The sequence below is a fragment of the Bubalus kerabau genome, chromosome 7 (genome assembly GCF_029407905.1).
Source record: "Bubalus kerabau isolate K-KA32 ecotype Philippines breed swamp buffalo chromosome 7, PCC_UOA_SB_1v2, whole genome shotgun sequence".
In the NCBI taxonomy this organism is placed as follows: domain Eukaryota; kingdom Metazoa; phylum Chordata; class Mammalia; order Artiodactyla; family Bovidae; genus Bubalus; species Bubalus kerabau.
Genome location: NC_073630.1, coordinates 16,800,151 through 16,824,663, shown reverse-complemented (window position 1 = coordinate 16,824,663; position 24,513 = coordinate 16,800,151). Strand labels below are relative to the sequence as shown.

General features: G+C 35.9%; 1 protein-coding gene across 50 annotated transcripts in view; it reads right to left on the bottom strand.

The window, feature by feature from the left end:
• BMPR1B (bone morphogenetic protein receptor type 1B) overlaps window positions 1-24,513 on the bottom strand; it is a 531,330-nt gene that overhangs the window by 172,995 nt on the left and 333,822 nt on the right. For all 50 annotated transcript variants that reach the window (XM_055587716.1, XM_055587712.1, XM_055587717.1 and 47 more), the window contains one exon: window positions 6,544-6,637. The gene's annotated coding sequence lies outside the window, so the exon portion shown is untranslated. The remainder of the gene's footprint in view (window positions 1-6,543; window positions 6,638-24,513) is intronic.

Sequence of the window (24,513 nt, the reverse complement as noted above, 5' to 3'; positions counted from 1 at the left end):
ACAGAAAGGCCTGGCATGCTGCAGTCCATGGGGTTGCAAAGGATCAGACATGACTGAGAGACTGAACAACAACAAACTATAAAAATATTTTAAAAATAGTTTTCATATATTTGGATTGTAAAAAACATTATAAGCTTCAAAGGAGATGAGGAAAATACTCATTAGGATTAATAAAGGTATTTCCAATACACCTATTTCAAACCACAGAAAACAAAATTTTAAAGTGATCAGAAGCTTATGAAAACAGTTACAACTAACAGGGCTTTAAAGAACCAAGATTCTTTGACTTAAAAACATACCCAAACTTTTTAAACCAATAAGAGAAATACAGCCTCTGAAAAAAAAAAAAACTATATAAATAGATAAATGATAAAAATATTATGCTAATAATAACCCCCTCAGACTCAAGTTTACTAGTAATAAAAAACATAAGTATCACCTTCCTCTATCATATTAGCAAAGATTTTAAAATTATAAATCTCTGAGCACCAAGAGTTTGAGAAGATAGGTAATACATCTTTAAGATGAAAAGTATCAATCCAATGAAAATATATACTAAGGGATGGAGAAGAGTCAGACTATTTTCATTTACTGGAAAGGTTGGGTACAGCAGGCCACTTAACTGAGAGAAGGAGAGAAGAAGGTATAGAAATCAAAGGCTGAGGCTGAGACAAGCCTCCAGTGACTTGCTCAAAAACATTTTCATCTTTCAGTACAAGCAATTGTTTCCAGAAATGAGAATGGAAAGAATTGAAGAGCTCCAGCTCCTTTGGGGATGGTAGGGACAGGAATAGAGAAGCAAAGTCTTAAAAGAAGATGAGTTGTACAAAACAAGCTTGTTTTACTCCTCTCTGACCCTTTATTTATTTACATTTTTTAAGACTCTAAGATGAAAGTCTATATAATCTAGAAAAGCACATTTGGTTCTTCGATTTTCATTTTCAATAATTTTCCAGCTGTAAATACAATGGTCATCTTAAAGCTATAAAACAATATATAACTATATATTCCCTATTAGAAGCTAAGATATAATGAAAGTATTAAATTTGTTTCTGCAGTTTCTGTCTTTTGCTTCAGGACTATCTGCCATATCCTACTGAAAAAGAGAATGTTTGTGAGGGCATAAATCTGACTCTACTACCAAAGAGAGTGGGAGAAATCAGGGAAGCCAGAAAAAGAGTTTCTGTTATTTAAAAATAAGTATGTTTAACTATGATTATGAGTGGAAAAGACCTCCATCTCAGTTGGGAGCAATAATTACTGGCTTTAACTTTCAGGAGTTGTGAAATAATGCAAAGGAGTCTGAATGCATGACAAAACTCCGAGATACAACAAATTAGGCTTTACATCTAATACGCAGAATAAAAAGGGCAATTATAAACAGATAGGGAAAGTCACAATGATAAAATACTGGCCTTACATTTTTTTTTTAATCAAAATCCTAACTAGCTACTTTAAAAGCTGATGTTTGGCAAATTACACTGCCACTTTGTACAACATTTGTCCTTATCTATAAAATAAAACAGTGAAAGAAGAAGTTTTTGAAGTTTCTACTTTAATGATTAATTCATTTTTTTCCTCTCACGTTCTGTGAATTCTATGCTGTGCATAGCTATAGAAAGAAAATGACTAGCAAGCTAACCTGCTAACAAGAATAAAAATTTAATTGTTCTAGCAAAATTTTCTATGCTTTTTTGACTTCTTGCTGGTGGTAGTAATGGTATTTTCTTTGCCTTCATTTGTTTTTGCTGTAATTTTTTAATATTGAGGCAAACAGGTTTTTCTCATCACTGGCTGATGGAAACAAGGTACATTCCTAAATCCATGACCACAATAACTTCTGCTCTTCCTATTTTACAACATTTATATCACTTGATAAGTCAGTAAGATACCTATAACTCTTTGATAAGATACCTTATCATACCTATTTAATTAACTACAAGATAGTTGTGTGGGCAAAATAAATCTGAAGAAAAATTACAGATTGAATTATGGTCCATATCAAGCAAATTAAAAAGCTACCAATATTTTCTGTGAAAATACCCAATCTTGTTTTCATTCCTAAGACAGATACAATTCAAGGTTAAACAAATGCAAGAGTCATATTCAACAGCTGGGAGAGGTTTATCAGACTTCAACTGCAGTGGAAACCACAAGCAGAGCACACAGAGAAGTAAAAATAACCAAAATAAGGAAAGTTTTGAATTATTCTAAACAGTGCATAAAGCTATACCTTGATTCTGGCACACAAATTATTTCACATACAAAGTAAATATTTTATGTATGGTGGGGAAATAAAACACAATTAAAGAGAAAATAAAATTTTATTCACTATCTGAGCTCAAAGAAACAGATGCTATTTTTCAACTACTTTTTTAAACATTGCCATCCTTTTCTTTGAACATTTCTATTTTGAGGGGCAAATTCTTCTGACTGAAATGAAGTATCATCTTTCAGTTTAGAGAAATTTTAAGTCATGATTTTCTATTACTTCCTTAAATCCTTAACTTTCTCTACAAGAGGAAATAAAATTAGAAGGTGTAACTTTATTGGTAACATTGAAGAGTCATTCCACTCTGTAATTTTTTAATATATATGAGGATGGACCCATTCTCTCCTGAAACTCTCTCTGGACCTTTTGGAAGGTATAACTCTGTCTTCAATTTGCCACAGCATCACTTAATTTATCACAGCAATTCATAGGAGTGCAGCAACTAGCTGATTTTGTTGATAGATTTCATGAAATTAATTAAATATCTGCAGGCTATATATCCTGAATTTGTATGTGCTAACCAAGATAATTTTGAATGTCATTCAAATAGGTTATTAGTTCAAAAAATATCTATTTGCATGGATGAATATGCCCTACTATAATTGCTGGGAGAGAAACAAATTTAAGTATTGCTACTGTTTCAAAAGCATTTACCAACTTCATAAGAGGCTTTTCCTTCAATCCCGTTAACCAAGGTTTTAAATTACATTAAAATAAACTCTATAAAGAAAAGTGGGTTTAAAATAAATTTGATAAAGTTTTTCCTTAGTTCAAGTTCTTGAGTATCTGTTTTACGTTAGGTCTTGGAAGAACACAAAAGAATTCATTTAAAATCATACAAAATTATATATTCAATTGTGTATAGAAGAAGCTGGTGAGAATGCCCTCCTACATAAGCAACTCCAGTGTTCTGTATGCAAAATTTTTAATAATTTAAACTGTCCTGATTCTTCTTTGTAAATTGAGAAACAATCATATCTTTCTAAGCAGTAAAGGAGGAAGACTAATGCTTTGTGCATTTTTATATATTTGAGGTCATTTTTCCCACAATGTAATAATACATTTGACATCTGGGCTTCTCATATTTTCCTAGTTCATGTACATTAAATGATAAATAATACTGTTTTTAAGTTTTGTGCTGTAAGAAAAAGTGGAATAAACTTTAATTCTGCTACAAAAATTAAATAAATAAAATTTTAAAACCTGGCTATGTACATAGCTCACAAATTCATATGGGAAGACAAAACATTGTATCATCAATTTTGCAGAAGTGCTGAGGCCATGGTCTGAACAGGAGACCAGACCATAGAGGCTGACAGTGGACCAGCAGGGCATCTGGGAAGGGATAACTTCATTAAGGCTGAAAGGCAAAGACCAGGAAGAGGGTGTTTCATAACAGAAGAAACAACATAAACAATTCCAGAAAGGAGTAAAACAACATGGATTGCTTTAGAAATATAAGATATTCCAATAATGTTGGAGCATAAAGCAGAGGGAGAAGGAATACTCTCATGGAGAAAAGAGAGATGTGGGAAACAGCCCAGAACTAACAGCAAAAGATGAATATAGAACAAAAGTAGCAGCCAGATCAGAAGGGACTCTTCAAGAAGGGACTCACTGTGCCAAGAAGCCTGACCTCTATCTATGAGCAAAAGAGGGCCAGGGATGAGAGGGCTTTAGCAAGAAAGTAGAGAGTTCATCATGGTGGGAGATAGATCCCTCTAAGGGTAGTATAGCATATGGACTAGGAGTACACAAATGACTTAGGGGCAGTGAGGGAGGCTAATATTAACATTTCAAGCTAAATTCACTAACTTTACTTCAACAGATAGTCAAAACATAATACAAAAGATCCTATCCATTTTTATAATATGTCTATGTATGAAATGCCTCCCCATTTCACGGTGGCTGGTGGCTCAGATGGTAAAGAATCTACCTGCAATGTGGGAGACCCGGGTTCAATCCATGGGTCAGGAAGATCCCCTGGAGAAGGGAATGGCTAACCACTCCAGTATTCTTGCCTGGAGAATTCCATGGACAGAGGAGCCTGGAGGGCTACAGTCCATGGAGTCACAAAGAGTTGGACACGACTGAGTGACTAATGCTTTCACTTAAGTATGGAATGTTATTTACAAATATGATAAATAACCAATATTAGGGTTGACATTCAAAAATAATATTGAGATAGTGTTTCAAGTTTTAAAATGCTCAACCAGCCTTCAACCATATATATCCCATCTTAGACACTGTCAATCTATACTACACTGTTCTATTTCCTCTTTTGATTAAAGGGAAAACTTTATTTTATTGTAGTAGTTTTGTTAGCTTGCTTTCTGACCAAAGTTTCCATAGGGTACTTCAGAAACAAGATACCATAACAAATAAAAATAAAATAAATTTTAAAAGGCTTAAGAAGTCAATTATCACTGATTGAATATGTTATTTACGTAACTTATAAAATGAATGAGTAAAAGATATTAAAGAACTGAAATTACAATCTTGATCAAGAGTTATTACCCAAAGGCATTAGCAAAGAAAATTTTGAGAAACACCTATTCTAAATCAACCATGGTTGCATTTTCAAAATAAACAAAAGTCTACAGAAACCCATTGATAAAAGGGTAGCCAATACCTTAAAAAGTAAAAAAAAAAAAAAAAAAAAATGCTTGTTGCAGAGGCTAAAACAAGCACTAAATGAAAGTCAAATACAGTTTAACTTTAGATATCAGATTAGCCTTAAAGCACATCTGAATTAGTAAAACTGATTTTGAAGCATTTTGCATTATTTTTAAAATTTTATGTGATTCAACAGCGATGATATTCTACAACTATTGGCTTCATTTTAAGATATTTACTTAAGATATTCCACCTACTGTTTTGGACATAAGTTTATCCAGTTTTAGAATGAGTTGGTTCCTGAATATTAACTCTAATACAAAGCCTATCCAGAGTATTAGCTTTTTCTTGTATCTCCCTATCCAGAGTATTAGCTTTTTCTTGTATCTCCCTATCCAGAGTATTAGCTTTTTCTTGTATCTCCCTATCCAGAGCATTAGCTTTTTCTTGTATCTCTACTGGTTTGCAGTTTAAGCTCTACTGCAGCATTCATGTTTTGTTTTTAATTTAATATGTAATACAAATGCTTATGTAATACAAAAAATCTTTGGAAGGGTAATCACCATCTATCACCCAACCTAACATTTTTAAATACCACACTAGTGTTATTCCACAACTAAAAAACCTACAGGGAAATTTTCGATCTGTCAGTTGACAAACTTCATCTAGTTAATGCCAAACCTACAGCAAAGCAACATATTACTTTCCAAATCATGTGCAGTAGACATAAAACACAAGTGTATCAATTCGTGGGTGTCCTAAATCAGAAAACACATAGAAACCAAGTACTTTCTGTCCCCTTTAGCAACACCGCTTTTAATGTCAATCTGGGATATGCAAAACAATGATGATAAGTGAATATACAAAAGCACTATAGTCACATAGAGAATCATGTGTCCAAGTGCTGCCTGTGATGAAGGGGGGAAGAAAAGAAAAAACCATGATGTGGAGCAGGGGATGTTAACTTAATGTCTTTAGTAATGGACCACATTTTGCGAGGACCCAATCTAGCATGTCACTTAACAAGCAGAGAAATTCTCCTAAACACGGAGTCCTTTGCATCTTGGATTAAGAAGTCTGTTCTGACTTTTCATCACTCCCACTTTTCTCTGTTCCCAGAAGTAGTCCTTATTTCATTTTAATGCACTGCCGAATGGACACTGGATTTCTTTCAAAAAGACCTTATGTTTCTCACATCTCACATTCACAGTCTACACATTTTCACAAAGTCAACAAAATCTTCAACCATTCATCTGAATTTTTCCCCTATTCCATTTCTAAACCAGCATCCACTATAAACTTACTAATAATCATGTTTCAATACCAGTATAAAAAATAAACACAAATTTACCAATCAGAAGACTTCAAGTGTGAGAGAATGAAGACACAGAAATTGACTGACAGGACACACCACAGAATCAGTGTTCAAGAGCCATTCCCACCACCCACGACACTGTAGCGCATTTTGAACCCACACAACATTCTTAAGAGCAGAACACAAAAGTATACTGCCACCAAGAACACTCTCAACCAGCAGGCAGCCTTTCCTCATTAGCTTTAACATGTCACACAGCCCTTTGCTTACTGATGTAGAGCAGCCAAAAGGGAGATGGCGTTTACGAGCAAAAGCAAGACTGAGCTGGCTAATTACTTACCTTCTACGTATGACAGGCTTGCTTGTTTAACTTTTTGTATCCTCTCTTGTCATAGCTCAATGGGAAATGGTTGTGATGCAGCAGAAGTTTGAACCTGACAATCAAAAAGAATGTTTTAAGAAAAAAATGGGAAATTAGAGTTCCCTCCAGTACAGTCTTTCTTTCCCTGCCCTCTGCGTGCGTGTTTCTCTCTCGTTTTCTCTCTCTGCAAGGCAGCTACGTAGTGGTCTATAAATATTGACCCTGACACTTGCTCAGTGCTTTACTTGCTCATGGCACAGGTCCGTGTTACTGAACACCGTGGTAATACTCCGGCAAAGTTCTCAGCTGCTCAGACAAAGCTGTGGATTGGCTCACTACCCAGCAACCCTGTGCCTGCCTGGAAATACCATTTTTCTGCCAGCTTTACAGATGCTATGGGCCTTTCCTGAGGCCCAAATCAGGCACAGAAGGGCAATTATGAGGTTTGTCTGAAGAAATACAGTTTTCCTCAAGCAGGTGGAGGAAAGGGGGGCTGGATGGAGTGGAAGCCAAGAAAGGAAATACTGCCTTTGTTTTGGCCAAACAATATAATTTCAAACCCTTTATAAAAGTCATACCTTAATGTCATTTAATCAAGCTTTATAAAACTGAATTACTACATACTATGAATAACCAAAAGACGTAGGAGAGCGTTTTTGCAATTGTTTTTAATATTGCTCCTCATTGAATAAGGCTGCACTGACTAACTGACCACAAAGAAATGTTTCGACATGAATAAATTCATTTCTAGACTGATTGAAGTGCACAGGAAAGTATAATATTAATCAGATCAAATTAAGTCCTTTCTGAAAGAGGCTAAAATATAATCTGGAAATTATATGAATCAACAAATGAAATACTTCTAGATTTTCAATGATGACAATTTAAATTTTATTTTTTTAATTAAGGATAAAATCTAACCCATGACTATATAATTTGTAGGTGATATAAACAAGGTCACCATCATCTACTGTACCACATATTATGTCCACAGTATGAATAATTAGAAAATAAAGTAAGCACATATTTTTACTCTTCTTGTCGAGACTAATCATATGTTTACCTAATTGAAATGTCATCTCGATTAAATAAAGAGTAAAGGAAATTTAAGAACTATCTGGTCACTCACTCATTTAATAGATGAGAAAAGTCACCTCCAATCTGGTTAATTTACACAATCACATGGCAAGTTTGTGGCAGGGCTGAAACCAGAAGCCCTTGCTCTACTGCTCACAAAGTTGTGCTCCTTCTACTACAAAAAAGGTTCCTAAATTCATTTTTAGGTTCAAACCCTGATTTTCATATGAAATCTTACCAAAAGCCTTATCAGTAAATGTAAACATTACAGCTAGAGAAATAACCAGCATAAAACAAAAACAGTCTTTAACAGTGTAATTGACAACCCCTACCAAAAAGTTATGTACAAGAATTAGCCTTCTAACATTTGAAATCTACTTTTTCTTGCTTCATTTAATAATAAATATTTGCCCAATAAATTAACTAATACCACGAGAGGTGTATGTTAGGTGCTGAGGAATTAGGTGCCCCTTGGTTAGGTGCTGAGGAGCCCAAGATGAAACACAGTTTCTACTCTGAGACTTTTCAGTCCAATCTCACAGGGGGGTTGGGGGGGGCAATAATGACAAAACAGGATGTTAATACAGTGGTGCAAACTAGGAGGGCAGCAGGGGTGCCTGGCACATGAGAATCTGAGCCAGTATGAAGTGAGGAGACACAGCAAATTCCTCAATCAAGACTTTAAAGGCGACACAAACAGATGGAGAGAAATACCACATTTTTTGATTAGGAGAATCAATACTGTCAAAATGACTCTACTATTCAAAACAATGTACAGCTTCAATTCAATCCCTACCAAATACCAATGGCATTTTTCATAAAATTAGAACAAAAAACTTTTAATTTGTATGGAAACACAAAATACCCCAAATAGCCAAAGCAAACCGAAGAAAGAAAAATGAAGCCAGAGAAATCAGACTCCCTGAATTCAGACTATAGTACAAAACTACAGTTACCAAACCGTATGGTACTGGCACAAAAAGAGAAATATAGATCAATGGAACAAAATTTCTAGAAAGTCCAGAGATAAAACCACACACCTACGATCACCTAATGTATGGCAAAGGAGACAAGAATGTACAACAGAGAAAAGACAGTCTCTCCAATAAACAGTGCTGGGAAAACTGGACAGCTACATGTAAAAGAATGAAATTAGAACAGTCACTAATGCCATATACAAAAATAAACTCAAAATGGATTAAAGACCTAAATAAGTCTTTAAAGTAAGGCCAGATACTATAAAACTATCAAAGGAGAACACAGGGAGAACACTACTTGAAAAACAGTACCAAGATCTTTTTCAATCCACCTCCTAGACTAATGGAAATAAAAACAAAAATAAAACAAACAAGGTCTAATTAAACTTAAAAGATCTGCACAACAAAGGAAACCATAAACAAAAATAAAAGACAACCCTCGAAATGGAAGAAAATATTTACAAATGAAGCAATTGACAAGGGATTAATCTCCAAAATATACAAACAGCTCATGCAGCTTAACATAAAAAAAATAAATAAATAAATCCAATCAAAAAATGGGTGGAAGACTGAAACAGGTATTTTTCCAAAGAAGACATATAGATAGCCAAAAAGTACATGAAAAGATGCTCAACATCACTAACTTAAGGAGAAATGCAAATCAAAACTACAATGAAGTATCACTTCACACAAGTCAGACCGCCCATTATCATAAAAAATCTACAAACAATAAATGCTGGAGAGGATACGGAGAAAAGGGAACCCTTGCACTGGGGATAGGACTGTATATTCCCAATGTATATATACCAAGGCTATTGGTATAGGCACTAAGGAGAACAATAAGGAGCGTCCTTAAAAAACTGAAAAGAGAGCTACTATATAATCCAGCAAACTTCAGATCAGATCAGATCAGATCAGTCGCTCAGTCGTGTCCGACTCTTTGCGACCCCATGAATTGCAGCACACCAGGCCTCCCTGTCCATCACCAACTCCCAGAGTTCATTCAAACTCACGTCCATCGAGTCAGTGATGCCATCCAGCCATCTCATCCTCTGTCGTCCCCTTCTCCTCCTGCCCCCAATCCCTCCCAGCATCAGAGTCTTTTCCAATGAGTCAACTCTTCGCATGAGGTGGCCAAAGTACTGGAGTTTCAGCTTTAGCATCATTCCTTCCAAAGAACACCCAGGGCTGATCTCCTTCAAAACCGACTGGTTGGATCTCCTTGCATTCCAAGGGACTCTCAAGAGTCTTCTCCAACACCACAGTTCAAAAGCATCAATTTTTCGGCACTCAGCCTTCTTCACAGTCCAACTCTCACAACCATACATGACCACAGGAAAAACCATAGCCTTGACTAGACGAACCTTTGTTGGCAAAGTAACGTCTCTGCTTTTCAATATGCTATCTAGGTTGGTCATAACTTTCCTTCCAAGGAGTAAGCGTCTTTGAATTTCATGGCTGCAGTCACCATCTGCAGTGATTTTGGAGCCCAGAAAAATAAAGTCTGACACTGTTTCCCCATCTATTTCCCATAAAGTGATGGGACCGGATGCCATGATCTTCGTTTTCTGAATGTTGAGCTTTAAGCCAACTTTTTCACTCTCTACTTTCACTTTCATCAAGAGGATTTTGAGTTCCTCTTCACTTTCTGCCATAAGGGTGGTGTCATCTGCATATCTGAGGTTATTGATATTTCTCCTGGCAATCTTGATTCCAGCTTGTGCTTCTTCCAGTCCAGCGTTTCTCATGATGTACTCTGCATATAAGTTAAATAAACAGGGTGACAATATACAGCCTTGACGAACTCCTTTTCCTATTTGGAACCAGTCTGTTGTTCCATGTCCAGTTCTAACTGTTGCTTCCTGACCTGCATACAAATTTCTCAAGAGGCAGATCAGGTGGTCTGGTATTCTCATCTCTTTCAGAATTTTCCACAGTTTATTGTGATCCACACAGTCAAAGGCTTTGGCATAGTCAATAAAGCAGAAATAGATGCTGGGCAAAAACCTGGAGAAAACCATAATTCAAAAAGAGACAAGCACCCTAATGTTCACTACAGCACTATTTATGATAGCCAGGACATGGAAGAAACCTAAATGTCCACCAATACGTGAATGGATAAAGAAGATGTGGTACATATATAAATGGAATATTATTCAGCCACAAAAAGAATGAAATAATGCCATTTGCAGCAACACAGATGGACCAAGAATGAGTAACACTGAGTAAAGATAGTCACACTGAGTAAAGTCAGACAGACAAAAATAAATGTTATTATCACTTACATGTGGAATCTAAACAAAAAAAAATGTACAAATAAACTTAATTACAAAAAAGAAATAGAGTCACAGAGGCAGCAAATAAACTTATGGTTACCCGGAGGAAAACGAGGGGGAGATAAATGATGAGATTAGGACTGACACATACTCACTACTGTATATAAAATAGATAAACTAATAACAACATAGTGTATAGCATAGGAAAGAGCAGATATGTGTGTATGTATAACTGATTTCCTTTGTTGTACACCTGAAACTAACAACATATTAAATCAGATACACTCCAATAAAAAATTTTAAAAAAAGAATGAATAGACAGCAATGAGACAAAGATGAGAAGGAATAACACAATGAAAACAAGGAGGCAAGAAAAAAATGATATGGAATATCTAAGTTTTCTTTTACTGGAGCACAGAATGTAAAGCAGGCAATGGTTAAATGACCAAAAAAAAAAAAAAAAAAAAAAGGACTAGAAGGAGAAAGGTGATGAAGGGTTATATATACCAGGTTAAAAAACTGGGTTTTATATAGTAGGTGAGTAGTCTTCAACTATTTTTATTCACAGACCCTTAAAAGAATTTTGAAAAATATGTAATCATTAACACATTATCAAGTTAATGCCTACAATTTTTCACCTGTGGTAAAATATGTACTTGAAAAGAATTTAATTTCCACTCTATTGGAAATACTGACATTTAAAACATTTTAAAATAAAACTTCTATCAACTATTTTAAGAATATGCAATAGAACCTAAATTCAGGGTCATAAAATTGTTATGCATTTTAAAAATACATGAATAGACTCTTCTTTCAAGCTGAAAATTTTATATTACTATTTTATCAACCTTTATTTCCATCTCACTTCCTCCGAGAATTCTTACATAATGTATTTTGTAACTAAAATTCTTTCATTTTTCACCCTAAACCTCTCCGCAACAAAAAAAAATATTCTTACTTTTCCACAAAAAATATCTAAGACATTAATTTAAATTGTTTAATTGCTAAGTTTTCTATGATCTTAGCTACAACGCACCATAGTATGATTTGGGATGGATAGGTATATGCCAGAGAAGGCAATGGCAATCCACTCTGGTACTCTTGCCCGGAAAATCTCATGGACAGAGGAGCCTGGTAGGCTGCAGTCCATGGGGTTGCTAAGAGTTGGGCACTGAGCAACTTTACTTTCACTTTTTTTTACTTTCACTTTTCACTTTCATGCATTGGAGAAGGAAATGGCAACCCACTCCAGTATTCTTGCCTGCAGAATCCCAGGGATCAGAGGAGCCTGGTGGGCTGCTGTCTATGGGGTCACACCGAGTCGGACACAACTGAAGCTACTTAGCAGCAGCAGCAGGTATACATCTTTCTTTTGTAAAGTTAGAGAGACTGCTGTGAATAAAGCATTGTTCTGAGCTAAATCAATATTAAGAGAAATTAATGTGTAAAAGTTAAGACTCTGGCACTCACTCCATTAAAACCATTTATTCAATTGCTAAGTGAAAAAAGCTAGTCTGAAAAGGCTATAGGGTTTGGGTGGGGAGGGGGAATGAGCAGATGGAGCACAGGGAATTTTAGGGCAGAGAAGCTACGTGTTTTGGCTTTATTTTGACACTGTAATGGTAGATACATGACATTACACATTTGGCAAAACAGAACCATCACAAAGAGAAAGCCCTAATGAAAATTAGGGACTTTAGTTAAGTCTCTTGACTTCCTGAAGCATGTGGTCTAAAAGAGAATATTATTGAGTGATTATTGCCTAATAGAAACTATAGAACTATCTCTAAAACTAAAACTCTGACAGATGAGTATGCTTTTGCCTTTTTCAAGAAAAAGACAATGAGTCTTGGGGTTATAAAGTGACTTGTCTGAAGCCTTACAACTAATAATCAGTAGATCTGGGATTCAGGTCACACCTGTCTGACTGGACTATAGTACCACATACTGTCTTTCTATCAGTTACTTAAACAGAGGCAGCCAAGGCTAAGCAAGGAAGAGGACTACACTGTGCCCTCATGAAGTCAGTAAGGAATTAAAGCCTTATCATACAGTTCTCTCAGGAAACTCCTAGAATTTTGAGTTTTAAAGGGTAGCAAGAGAGAAGAAATACAGCTCCATCCACCAGAACATCGACACAAGCTTCCCTAACCAGGAAACCCTGACAAGCCACCTGTACAAACCCACACACAGTGAGGAAATGCCACAATAAAGAGAACTCCACAAACTGCCAGAATACAGAAAGGACACCCCAAACTCAGCAATTTAAACAAGATGAAGAGACAGAGGAATAGCCAGCAGATAAAGGAACAGGAAAAATGCCCACCAAACCAAACAAAAGAGGAAGAGATAGGGAATCTACCTGATAAAGAATTCCGAATACTGATAGTGAAATTGATCCAAAATCTTGAAATTAAAATGGAATCACAGATAAATAGCTTGGAGGCAAGGATTGAGAAGATGCAAGAAAGGTTTAACAAGGACTTAGAAGAAATAAAAAACAGTCAATATATAATGAATAATGCAGTAAGTGAAATTAAAAACACTCTGGAGGCAACAAATAGTAGAATAACAGAGGCAGAAGATAGGATTAGTGAATTGGAAGATAGAATGGCAGAAATAAATGAATCAGAGAGGATAAAAGAAAAACGAATTAAAAGAAATGAGGACAATCTCAGAGACCTCCAGGACAATATTAAAAGCTACAACATTCAAATCGTAGGGGTCCCAGAAGAAGAAGACAAAAAGAAAGACCATGAGAAAATACTTGAGGAGATAATAGTTGAAAACTTCCCTAAAATGGGGAAGGAAATAATCACCCAAGTCCAAGAAACCCAGAGAGTCCCAAACAGGATAAACCCAAGGCGAAACACCCCAAGACATATATTAACCAAATTAACAAAGATCAAGCACAAAGAACAAATATTAAAAGCAGCAAGGGAAAAACAACAAATAACACACAAGGGAATACCCATAAGGATAACAGCTGATCTTTCAATAGAAACTCTTCAAGCCAGGAGGGAATGGCAAGACATACTTAAAATGATGAAAGAAAATAACCTACAGCCCAGATTATTGTACCCAGCAAGGATTTCATTCAAGTATGAAGGAGAAATCAAAAGCTTTTCAGACAAGCAAAAGCTGAGAGAATTCTGCACCACCAAACCAGCTCTCCAACAAATACTAAAGGATATTCTCTAGACAGGAAACACAAAAACGGTGTATAAATTCGAACCCAAAACAATAAAGTAAATGGCAACGGGATCATGCTTATCAGTAATTACCTTAAACATAATGGGTTGAATGCCCCAACCAAAAGACAAAGACTGGCTGAATGGATAAAAAAACAAGACCCCTACATATGTTGTCTACAAGAGACCCACCTCAAAACAGGGGACACATACAGATTGAAAGTGAAGGGCTGGAAAAAGATTTTCCATGCAAATAGGGGCCAAAAGAAAGCAGGAGTAGCGATACTCATATCAGATAAAATAGACTTTAAAACAAAGGCTGTGAAAAGAGACAAAGAAGGTCACTACATAATGATCAAAGGATCAATCCAAGAAGAAGATATAACAATTATAAATATATATGCACCCAACACGGGAGCACCGCAGTATGTAAGACAAATGCTAACAAGTATGAAAGGAGAAATTAACAATAACACAATAATAGTGGGAGACTTTAATACCCCACTCACACCTATGGATAGATCAACTAAACAGAAAATTAACAAGGAAACACAAACTTGAAACGATACAATAGACCAGTTAGACCTAATTGATATCTATAGGACATTTCATCCTAAAACAATGAATTTCACCTTTTTCTCAAGCGCACATGGAACCTTCTCCAGGACAGATCACATCCTGGGCCATAAAGCTAGCCTTGGTAAATTCAAAAAAATAGAAATCATTCCAAGCATCTTTTCTGACCACAATGCAGTAAGATTAGATCTCAATTACAGGAGAAAAACTATTAAAAATTCTTACATATGGAGGCTGAACAACACACTGCTGAATAACCAACAAATCACAGAGGAAATCAAAAAAGAAATCAAAATTTGCATAGAAACGAATGAAAATGAAAACACAACAACCCAAAACCTGTGGGACACGGTAAAAGCAGTCCTAAGGGGAAAGTTCATAGCAATACAGGCACACCTCAAGAAATAAAAAAAAGTCAAATAACTAACCTAACTCTACACCTAAAGCAACTAGAAAAGGAAGAAATGAAGAACCCCAGGGTTAGTAGAAGGAAAGAAATCTTAAAACTTAGAGCAGAAATAAATGCAAGAGAAACAAAAGAGATCATAGCAAAAATCAACAAAACCAAAAGCTGGTTTTTTGAAAGGATAAATAAAATTGACAAACCATTAGCCAGACTCATCAAGAAACAAAGGGAGAAAAATCAAATCAATAAAATTAGAAATGAACCTGGAGAGATCACAACAGACAACACAGAAATACAAAGGATCATAAGAGAGTACTATCAACAATTATATGCCAATAAAATGGACAACGTGGAAGAAATGGACAAATTCTTAGAAAACTACAACTTTCCAAAACTCGACCAGGAAGAAATAGAAAATCTTAACAGACCCATCACAAGCACGGAAATTGAAACTGTAATCAGAAATCTTCCAGCAACAAAAGCCCAGGTCCAGACGGCTTCACAGCTGAATTCTACCAAAAATTTAGAGAAGAGCTAACACCTATCCTGCTCAAACTCTTCCAGAAAATTGCCGAGGATGGTAAACTTCCAAACTCATTCTATGAGGCCACCATCACCCTAATACCAAAACCTGACAAAGATCCCACAAAAAAAGAAAACTACAGGCCAATATCACTGATGAACATAGATGCAAAAATCCTTAACAAAATTCTAGCAATCAGAATCCAACAACACATTAAAAAGATCATACACCATGACCAAGTGGGCTTTATCCCAGGGATGCAAGGATTCTTCAATATCCACAAATCAATCAATGTAATACACCACATTAACAAATTGAAAAATAAAAACCATATGATTATCTCAATAGATGCAGAGAAAGCCTTTGACAAAATTCAACATCCATTTATGATAAAAACTCTCCAGAAAGCAGGAATAGAAGGAACATACCTCAACATAATCAAAGCTATATATGACAAACCCACAGCAAACATTATCCTCAATGGTGAAAAATTGAAAGCATTTCCTCTAAAGTCAGGAACAAGACAAGGGTGCCCACTTTCACCATTACTATTCAACATAGTTTTGGAAGTTTTGGCCACAGCAATCAGAGCAGAAAAAGAAATAAAAGGAATCCAAATTGGAAAAGAAGAAGTAAAGCTCTCACTGTTTGCAGATGACATGATCCTCTACATAGAAAACCCTAAAGACTCCACCAGAAAATTACTAGAACTAATCAATGACTATAGTAAAGTTGCAGGATATAAAATCAACACCCAGAAATCCCTTGCATTCCTATACACTCATAATGAGAAAACAGAAAGAGAAATTAAGGAAACAATTCCATTCACCATTGCAACGGAAAGAATAAAATACTTAGGAATATATCTACCTAAAGAAACTAAAGACCTATATATAGAAAACTATAAAACACTGGTGAAAGAAATCAAAGAGGACACTAACAGATGGAGAAATATACCATGTTCATGGATTGGAAGAATCAATATAGTGAAAATGAGTATACTACCCAAAGCAATTTATAGATTCAATGCAATCCCTATCAAGCTACCAATGGTATTCTTCACAGAGCTAGAACAAATAATTTCACAATTTGTATGGAAAGACAAAAAACCTCAAATAGCCAAAGCGATCTTGAGAAAGAAGAATGGAACTGGAGGGATCAACCTACCTGACTTCAGTCTCTACTACAAAGCCACAGTTATCAAGACAGTATGGTACTGGCACAAAGACAGAAATATAGATCAATGGAACAAAATAGAAAGCCCAGAGATAAATCCACGCGCATATGGACACCTTATCTTTGACAAAGGAGGCAAGAATATACAATGGATTAAAGACAATCTCTTTAACAAGTGGTGCTGGAAATCTGGTCAACCACTTGTAAAAGAATGAAACTAGAACACTTTCTAACACCATACACAAAAATAAACTCAAAATGGATTAAAGATCTCAACGTAAGACCAGAAACTATAAAACTCCTAGAGGAGAACATAGGCAAAACACTCTCTGACATACATCACAGCAGGATCCTCTATGACCCACCTCCCAGAATATTGGAAATAAAAGCAAAAATAAACAAATGGGACCTAATTAACCTTAAAAGCTTCTGCACGTCAAAGGAAACTATTAGCAAGGTGAAAAGACAGCCTTCAGAATGGGAGAAGATAATAGCAAATGAAGCAACTGACAACTAATCTCGAGAATATACAAGCAACTCCTACAGCTCAACTCCAGAAAAATAAATGATCCAATCAAAAAATGGGCCAAAGAACTAAATAGACATTTCTCCAAAGAAGACATCCAGATGGCTAACAAACACATGAAAAGATGCTCAACATCACTCATTATCAGAGAAATGCAAATCAAAACCACTATGAGGTACCATTTCACACCAGTCAGAATGGCTGCGATCCAAAAGTCTACAAGTAATAAATGCTGGAGAGGGTGTGGAGAAAAGGGAACCCTCTTGCACTGTTGGTGGGAATGCAAACTAGTACAGCCACTATGGAGAACAGTGTGGAGATTCCTTTAAAAACTGGAAATAGAACTGCCTTATGATCCAGCAATCCCACTGCTGGGCATACACACTGAGGAAACCAGAAGGGAAAGAGACACGTGTACCCCAATGTTCATCGCAGCACTGTTTATAATAGCCAGGACATGGAAGCAACCTAGATGCCCATCAGCAGATGAATGGATAAGAAAGCTGTGGTACATATACACAATGGAGTATTACTCAGCCATTAAAAAGAATACATTGGAATCAGTTCTAATGAGGTGGATGAAACTGGAGCCTATTATACAGAGTGAAGTAAGCCAGAAAGAAAAACACCAATACAGTATACTAATGCATATATATGGAATTTAGAAAGATGGTAACAATAACCCTGTGTACGAGACAGCAAAAGAGACACTGATGTATAGAACAGTCTTATGGACTCTGTGGGAGAGGGAGAGGGTGGGAAGATTTGGGAGGATGGCATTGAAACATGTAGAATATCATGTGTGGGGCAAGTTGCCGGTCCGGGTTCGATGCACAGTGCTGGATGCTTGGGCCTGGTGCACTGGGATGGCCCGGAGGGATGGTATGGGGAGGGAGGAGGGAGGAGGGTTCAGGATGGGGAGCACATGTATGCCTGTGGTGGATTCATTTTGATGTTTGGCAAAACTAATACAATTATGTAAAGTTTAAAAATAAAATAAAATTAAAAAAAAATAAAATCAACCAACAACAACAAAAAATTAAAGGGTAGCAAGAAGATGAGATGAAGAAATTCATCAGTGGAAATCAGTGGACAAAATTAAAATGATTGATATGCCTTATAAAAAATAGCCTGAAGGGTTTTGTCTTTGATTTGACTGAAGGGTAAGGACTACATAGAGTCAAAGGTGTGCAGACTTAACACTATCAAAATATCAGTTCTTCCCAACTTTATTTATAGATTCAATGTAATCTCCACCAAAATCCATCTTTTTGGATATTAACAAACTCATATTAAAGTTCACACAGAGAGGATAAAGACCTAGAATAGCCAACACAACAGTAAATAAGAACAAAGATGAAAGACTGACAGTAACATCAAGGCTGACTATAAAGCTATAGTAATCACGACAGTGTGATATTAGAGAAAGAAAAGAAATCAATGGCACAACAGAAAGCACAGAAATAGACTCACTTAAGTAAAGTCAACTAATCTTTGACAAGGAGCAGAGGCAAAACCATAAAGTAAAGACAATCTTTTCAACAAATGGTGCTGGCACAACAGGACATCCATAGGCAAAAAATTGAATCTGGACGCAGATCTTACACCCTTCACAAAAATTAACTACAAATAGATCACAGATCTTCCATGTAAAATGCAAAGCTGTAAAACTCTTAGAGTATAATACAGGATAAAACCTAGATGGCCTTGGATATGATGATGACTTTTTAGATAAAACAACAAAGGCATGACCCATAAAAAAAAAATAATTGGTATGTTGAACTTAAAAATTAATAACCTCTGAGAAAGACAATATCAAGGCAATGAGAACACAAGTCACAAACAGAAAGAAAATATTTGCAAAAGACATCTAATGAAGGACTGTTATCTAAAAGATAACAACTCTTAAAACAAAAAAAAATTTTTTTAATGAGCCAAAAATCTTAATAGATATCTCACAAAAAAAGATATACAGATGGAAAATAAGCATATGGAAAATGCTCTAATTCATCTGTCATCAAGGAAATCCAAATTCAAACAATGATATGCCATACCACTATACAACTTTTAGAATGACTAAAATCCAGAACACACACAACACTAAATGCTGATTGAGGTGTGTAACTGGTGGTGTGAAGATGTGAAAGAGCTTTCATTTCCTGCTGGTGGGTATTCAAAATGATCACAGCCACTGTGAAAGACTGTTTGGAGGTTTCTTACAAAATTAAACATACTCTTATATGATTTATCAATCATACTCATATTTACCCAAAGGATTTGAAAACGTATGCCTATACAAAAATGCAGATATTTATAGAAACTTTAATTATAACTGGCAAAAACCTGGAAGCAACCAGAAGATCCTTCAGTGAGTGACTAGATAAATAAACTGTGGTACATCTAGGCAGTGGAATATTATCAGTACTAAAAGATTAGCTATCAAGTCATGAAAGATATGAATGAAATTTAAATGCATATTCTGAAAGAGATGAGAATACCAGATCACCTGACCTGCCTCTTGAGAAATTTGTATGCAGGTCAGGAAGCAACAGTTAGAACTGGACATGGAACAACAGACTGGTTCCAAATAGGAAAAGGAGTACGTCAAGGCTGTATATTGTCACCCTGCTTATTTAACTTCTATGCAGAGTACATCATGAGAAACACTGGGCTGGAAGAAGCACAAGCTGGAATCAATATCAATAATCTCAGATATGCAGATGACACCACCCTTATGGCAGAAAGTGAAGAGGAACTCAAAAGCCTCTTGTTGAAGGTGAAAGAGGAGAGTGAAAAAGTTGGCTTAACATTCAGAAAACAAAGATCATAGCATCTGGTCCCAGCACTTCATGGGAAATAGATGGGGAAACAGTGGAAACAGTGTCAGACTTTATTTTTGGGGGCTCCAATGTCACTGCAGATGGTGACGGCAGCCATGAAATTAAAAGACGCTTACTCCTTGGAAGGAAAGTTATGACCAACCTAGATAGCATATTCAAAAGCAGAGACATTACTTTGCCAACAAAGGTCCGTCTAGTCAAGGCTATGGTTTTTCCTGTGTTCATGTATGGATGTGAGAGTTGGACTGTGAAGAAAGCTGAGCGCCAAAGAATTGATGCTTTTGAACTGTGGTGTTGGAGAAGACTCTTGAGAGTCCCTTGGACTGCAAGGAGATCCAACCAGTCTGTTCTGAAGGAGATCAGCCCTGGGATTTCTTTGGAAGGAATGATGCTAAAGCTGAAACTCCAGTACTTTGGCCACCTCATGCGAAGAGCTGACTCATTGGAAAAGACTCTGATGCTGGGAGGGATTGGGGGCAGGAGGAGAAGGGGACGACAGAGGAGGAGATGGCTGGATGGCATCATGGACTTGATGGACGTGAGTCTGAGTGAACTCCAGGAGTTGGTGAAGGACAGGGAGGCCTGGCGTACTGCGATTCATAGGGTTGCAAAGAGTCGGACACGACTGAGTGACTGAACTGAACTGAAGTTAAAGAAGCCAGTCTGAAGAGAACGATGTATGTATGATTTCAAATATATGACATTCTGGAAAAGACAAATCTCTTTCCAATAGAATGCAAGTTCAATGATAGCACAGCTTTCAAGGGCCTAAACTGAGCCTTGCACACAATAAATGCACAATAAATATGTACGGTATAAATGACTGAAATAGGCACTTGTGAGCCATATACCAATACAAGTGGTTCCTGAAGTCACAAGGCCTTTTAGTGATTCTAAGATACCCAAAATCAACACTGAAGAAATGGGTCAAGGAAGAAAAGTCCATAAAGACCATAAAACAATTATGAATGTTAAGTAGGGGAAGAATGAGAGAATGGGACCCAGAGTGAATGAGGAAGGAATATTCTGAAGGGAGAGGTCAGCAAATCCAAACACCACAGAAAGATCCAACATTAAAGTAATTAAAAACAACCCATAATACACAGCCCTCAGACAGCACTGTGATACTAAACATCTCTGAATTGTACATTTTACAAGGATACTTTTAATAGTATATGAATTATACTTCAATAAAGCAGGTATTTAAAAAGAAAGAAAGAGATCAATGGTGGCTAAACTGTTTCCACAGGAGAAGAAAGGTAAGCAATTAAAATGAGACATTGAGTAGGATCACTCTTACAAAAAGTTTGGCTACAATAAAAAAAGAGAAATACAGATGGGGATAATGATTTAAAACAACAAACCACTCATCACAGTGTAGAGACTGAGTGTTCTAAAGTCAAGCTGACTTGAGTTTTCGTCTTTCTCAAGTTATATAACCTTAGTTTCCTCATCAAAAAGATGAGTTTCATATAGTACCTCTGATCTGAGTATCAGTACTTCACTTCTTTTTACTGTGTCATAATACTTTACTGTCTAAAATATGCTTTTTATTTATCTACTCATTAGCTGATGGACATTTGGGTTGTCCCCATTTTTGAGCTATTATGAAAAATGCTGCTATGAAATTTCATGTACAAGTTTTTGGGTGAACTTACATTTTCATTCCTCGTGGGTAAACAGCAAGAGTGAAACTGCTAAGTAATATGGTAATTTTATGTTTAACAACATAAAGAACTGTCAAATTGTTTTCTCAAGTGACTACTTCCCTGGTGGCTCAGAGAGTAAAGTGTCCACCTGCAACGCAGGAGATCCAGGTTTGATCCCTGGGTCAGGAAGATCTCCTGGAGAAGGAAATGGCAACCCACTCCAGTACCATTGCCTGGAAAATCTCATGGACAGAGATGGGATTGCAAAGAGTCGGACACAACTGACCAACTTCACTTTCACTTTTAGCTTTTCAAAGTGACTGCACCATTTACATCCCCACTAGCAAAGTATGAGGGTTCCAATTTCTCCACATTCCTATAAACACCTGTAATCAACTATCTTTATTACAGCAACACTGTAAGTATAAAGCACAATCTCATTGTGATTTTAATTTCCATTTCCCTAATGACAAAACGTTCAGTATCTTTTCGTGTGCTTCTTGTCCTTTTGAACATTTACTCTCTTCAGTAAATACAATTTCAAAAAAGCTCAGGACTGAATAAAGCTTAAGGCATATTTTCAAGTTATATGTGACACAGACATGATCACTTACTTCTTAGCTGAATAAATGAACAAACTAATCAACAAATGAAAGATTAGGGATTATACATGTGATTTATTGGTATATTGCTTCCATTTTTAAACTAATAATTTGAATTCCTCTGCATTTTCAACAGAATTTTTAGTAAGGTAAAGAAACTTTTAAAATTTGTAATGACAAAGAATATGTACTAACCCTCTGTTCAGTTGTTCAGTATTATGATAAATACCTATATTAGTATTTTCAATTTGGTAATAATTAAGTACTCGATTAGATAAGTGCTAGGAAACTGGAACTGTAATCCTGTTATATGAATACTTTAATGCTTCCTTGAGGTTAGAGGTGGAGAAAAAGCAAAAAATTGATTAAGAAATGAATGACCTTAAAATACATTGCTGACAAACTTAATCATGAAGGCTACAAATTTACCCAACACCATAAAGAATGACACACTCCTCAGGGGCAATGGGTTCTAGGAAAATATTAGTAATCCAAATTGGCCATGATTTTTCAAAAGTACCAAGGAAATATGTGACTTTCCATGTAAAAGATTGAAGAGAAAGAAAACTGATTCTATAATATGCCTGGTTAGAAACAAACTATGGATGGTTTTCTCCTTGTTTTTCCTTTCAGTTCAGATCAGTCTGCTCAGTCGTGTCCAACTCTTTGCGACCCCATGAATCGCAGCATGCCAGGCCTCCCTGTCCATCACCAACTCCCGGAGTTCACTCAACTCAGGTCCATCGAGTCAGTGATGCCATCCAGCCATCTCCTCCTCTGCCGTCCCCTTCTCCTCCTGCCCCCAATCCCTCCCAGCATCAGAGTCCTTTCCAATGAGTCAACTCTTTGCATGAGGTGGCCAAAGTACTGGAGTTTCAGCTTCAGTATCAGTCCTTCCAATAAACACAAGTCTCCTATTAGTCATATTATAAAGAAAGTCACTTACCTTTAACTCTAAGGTTCTTTGTTCTCATGTAATAAATACTTTGGGCTCCCGGGACCCCACAGGAAAATCATACATAGGTCTACTAACCTTTATTGCTGCCAGTTTATTCTAAGTACCTATCCATTATTAGTTGAAGGTATTGACTACATAATTAATAAAAAAGGCTCTTTCAATCAGAACAATGCTGTATATAAACTTAAAAGGAGAAAAATATGAAGCAGAAAAATGATATAGCAAAGAATGGAAGTCCTTTTAAATTTATATTTGACATCAAACAAACTAATGACAAATTAAACATTGTATCACTTATAAATAGAAATTGTTTTGAAATTCATAGTGCATGGAACACATACAACCATAATCAATAAAAAAGCTCAATAACATTTAACAAAAAAAGTAACAATAAAGAGTGAAAAGCATCAAGATTATCGAGTTATTCTTGTAGTTGTTGCTAATTGGTCTCATATAAAACTATACTAATGTCTCTCTTCATGATTAATATTAATAGCTGAGTTCTCAGCTACATACCAGTATTTCCATTTATTTTCCTCTTAATGACATATATATTTATATAACACTAAGGACAATTTCAAAAATATTGGAAATATAATATTTATTTGCAATATAATTTCAGGAATTTTCTACTCTTACAAAAGTGTACAGGTCTTACAATCATTACATAGCTTTAATATTTATTTCTTAAATTTAAGGAATTAACTTCACTAATTCAAATTTCTCTAAAATCAGTTCAAAATGAAAATTAGATTGTCTATCTAACAGTAAGATTCTTTGAGAATTTTTAATTCCATTAATTGCTGAGTAGTTCTAATATTTCAGATGATTACCCAACACTGGAAACAAAGGTTTTCTTTCACCAAAAAGATCTCAACTCTCAGTTTTTGTTGCTTTTTCAAGGACAATTCATTTGAGGATCTTTTTATTCATACAGATATCCATAATTAGCAATGTGATATTAATTTAATGGAACATTTCTAGAAACAACTAGAGTATATTTTGTTGAACAGAGGAACGGATATCCTGAGAAAGAACTAAGCACCCTCTCCAAGACAGGAGAGGCAAGGTGATCCTAAAATCGCCCCTACCAGAAGGATTTCTGTCAGCTAAAAGGAGAGCAGGAGAGATTGGGGAACTCAGTAAGACAAGGTACCACCATGCATTCCTTA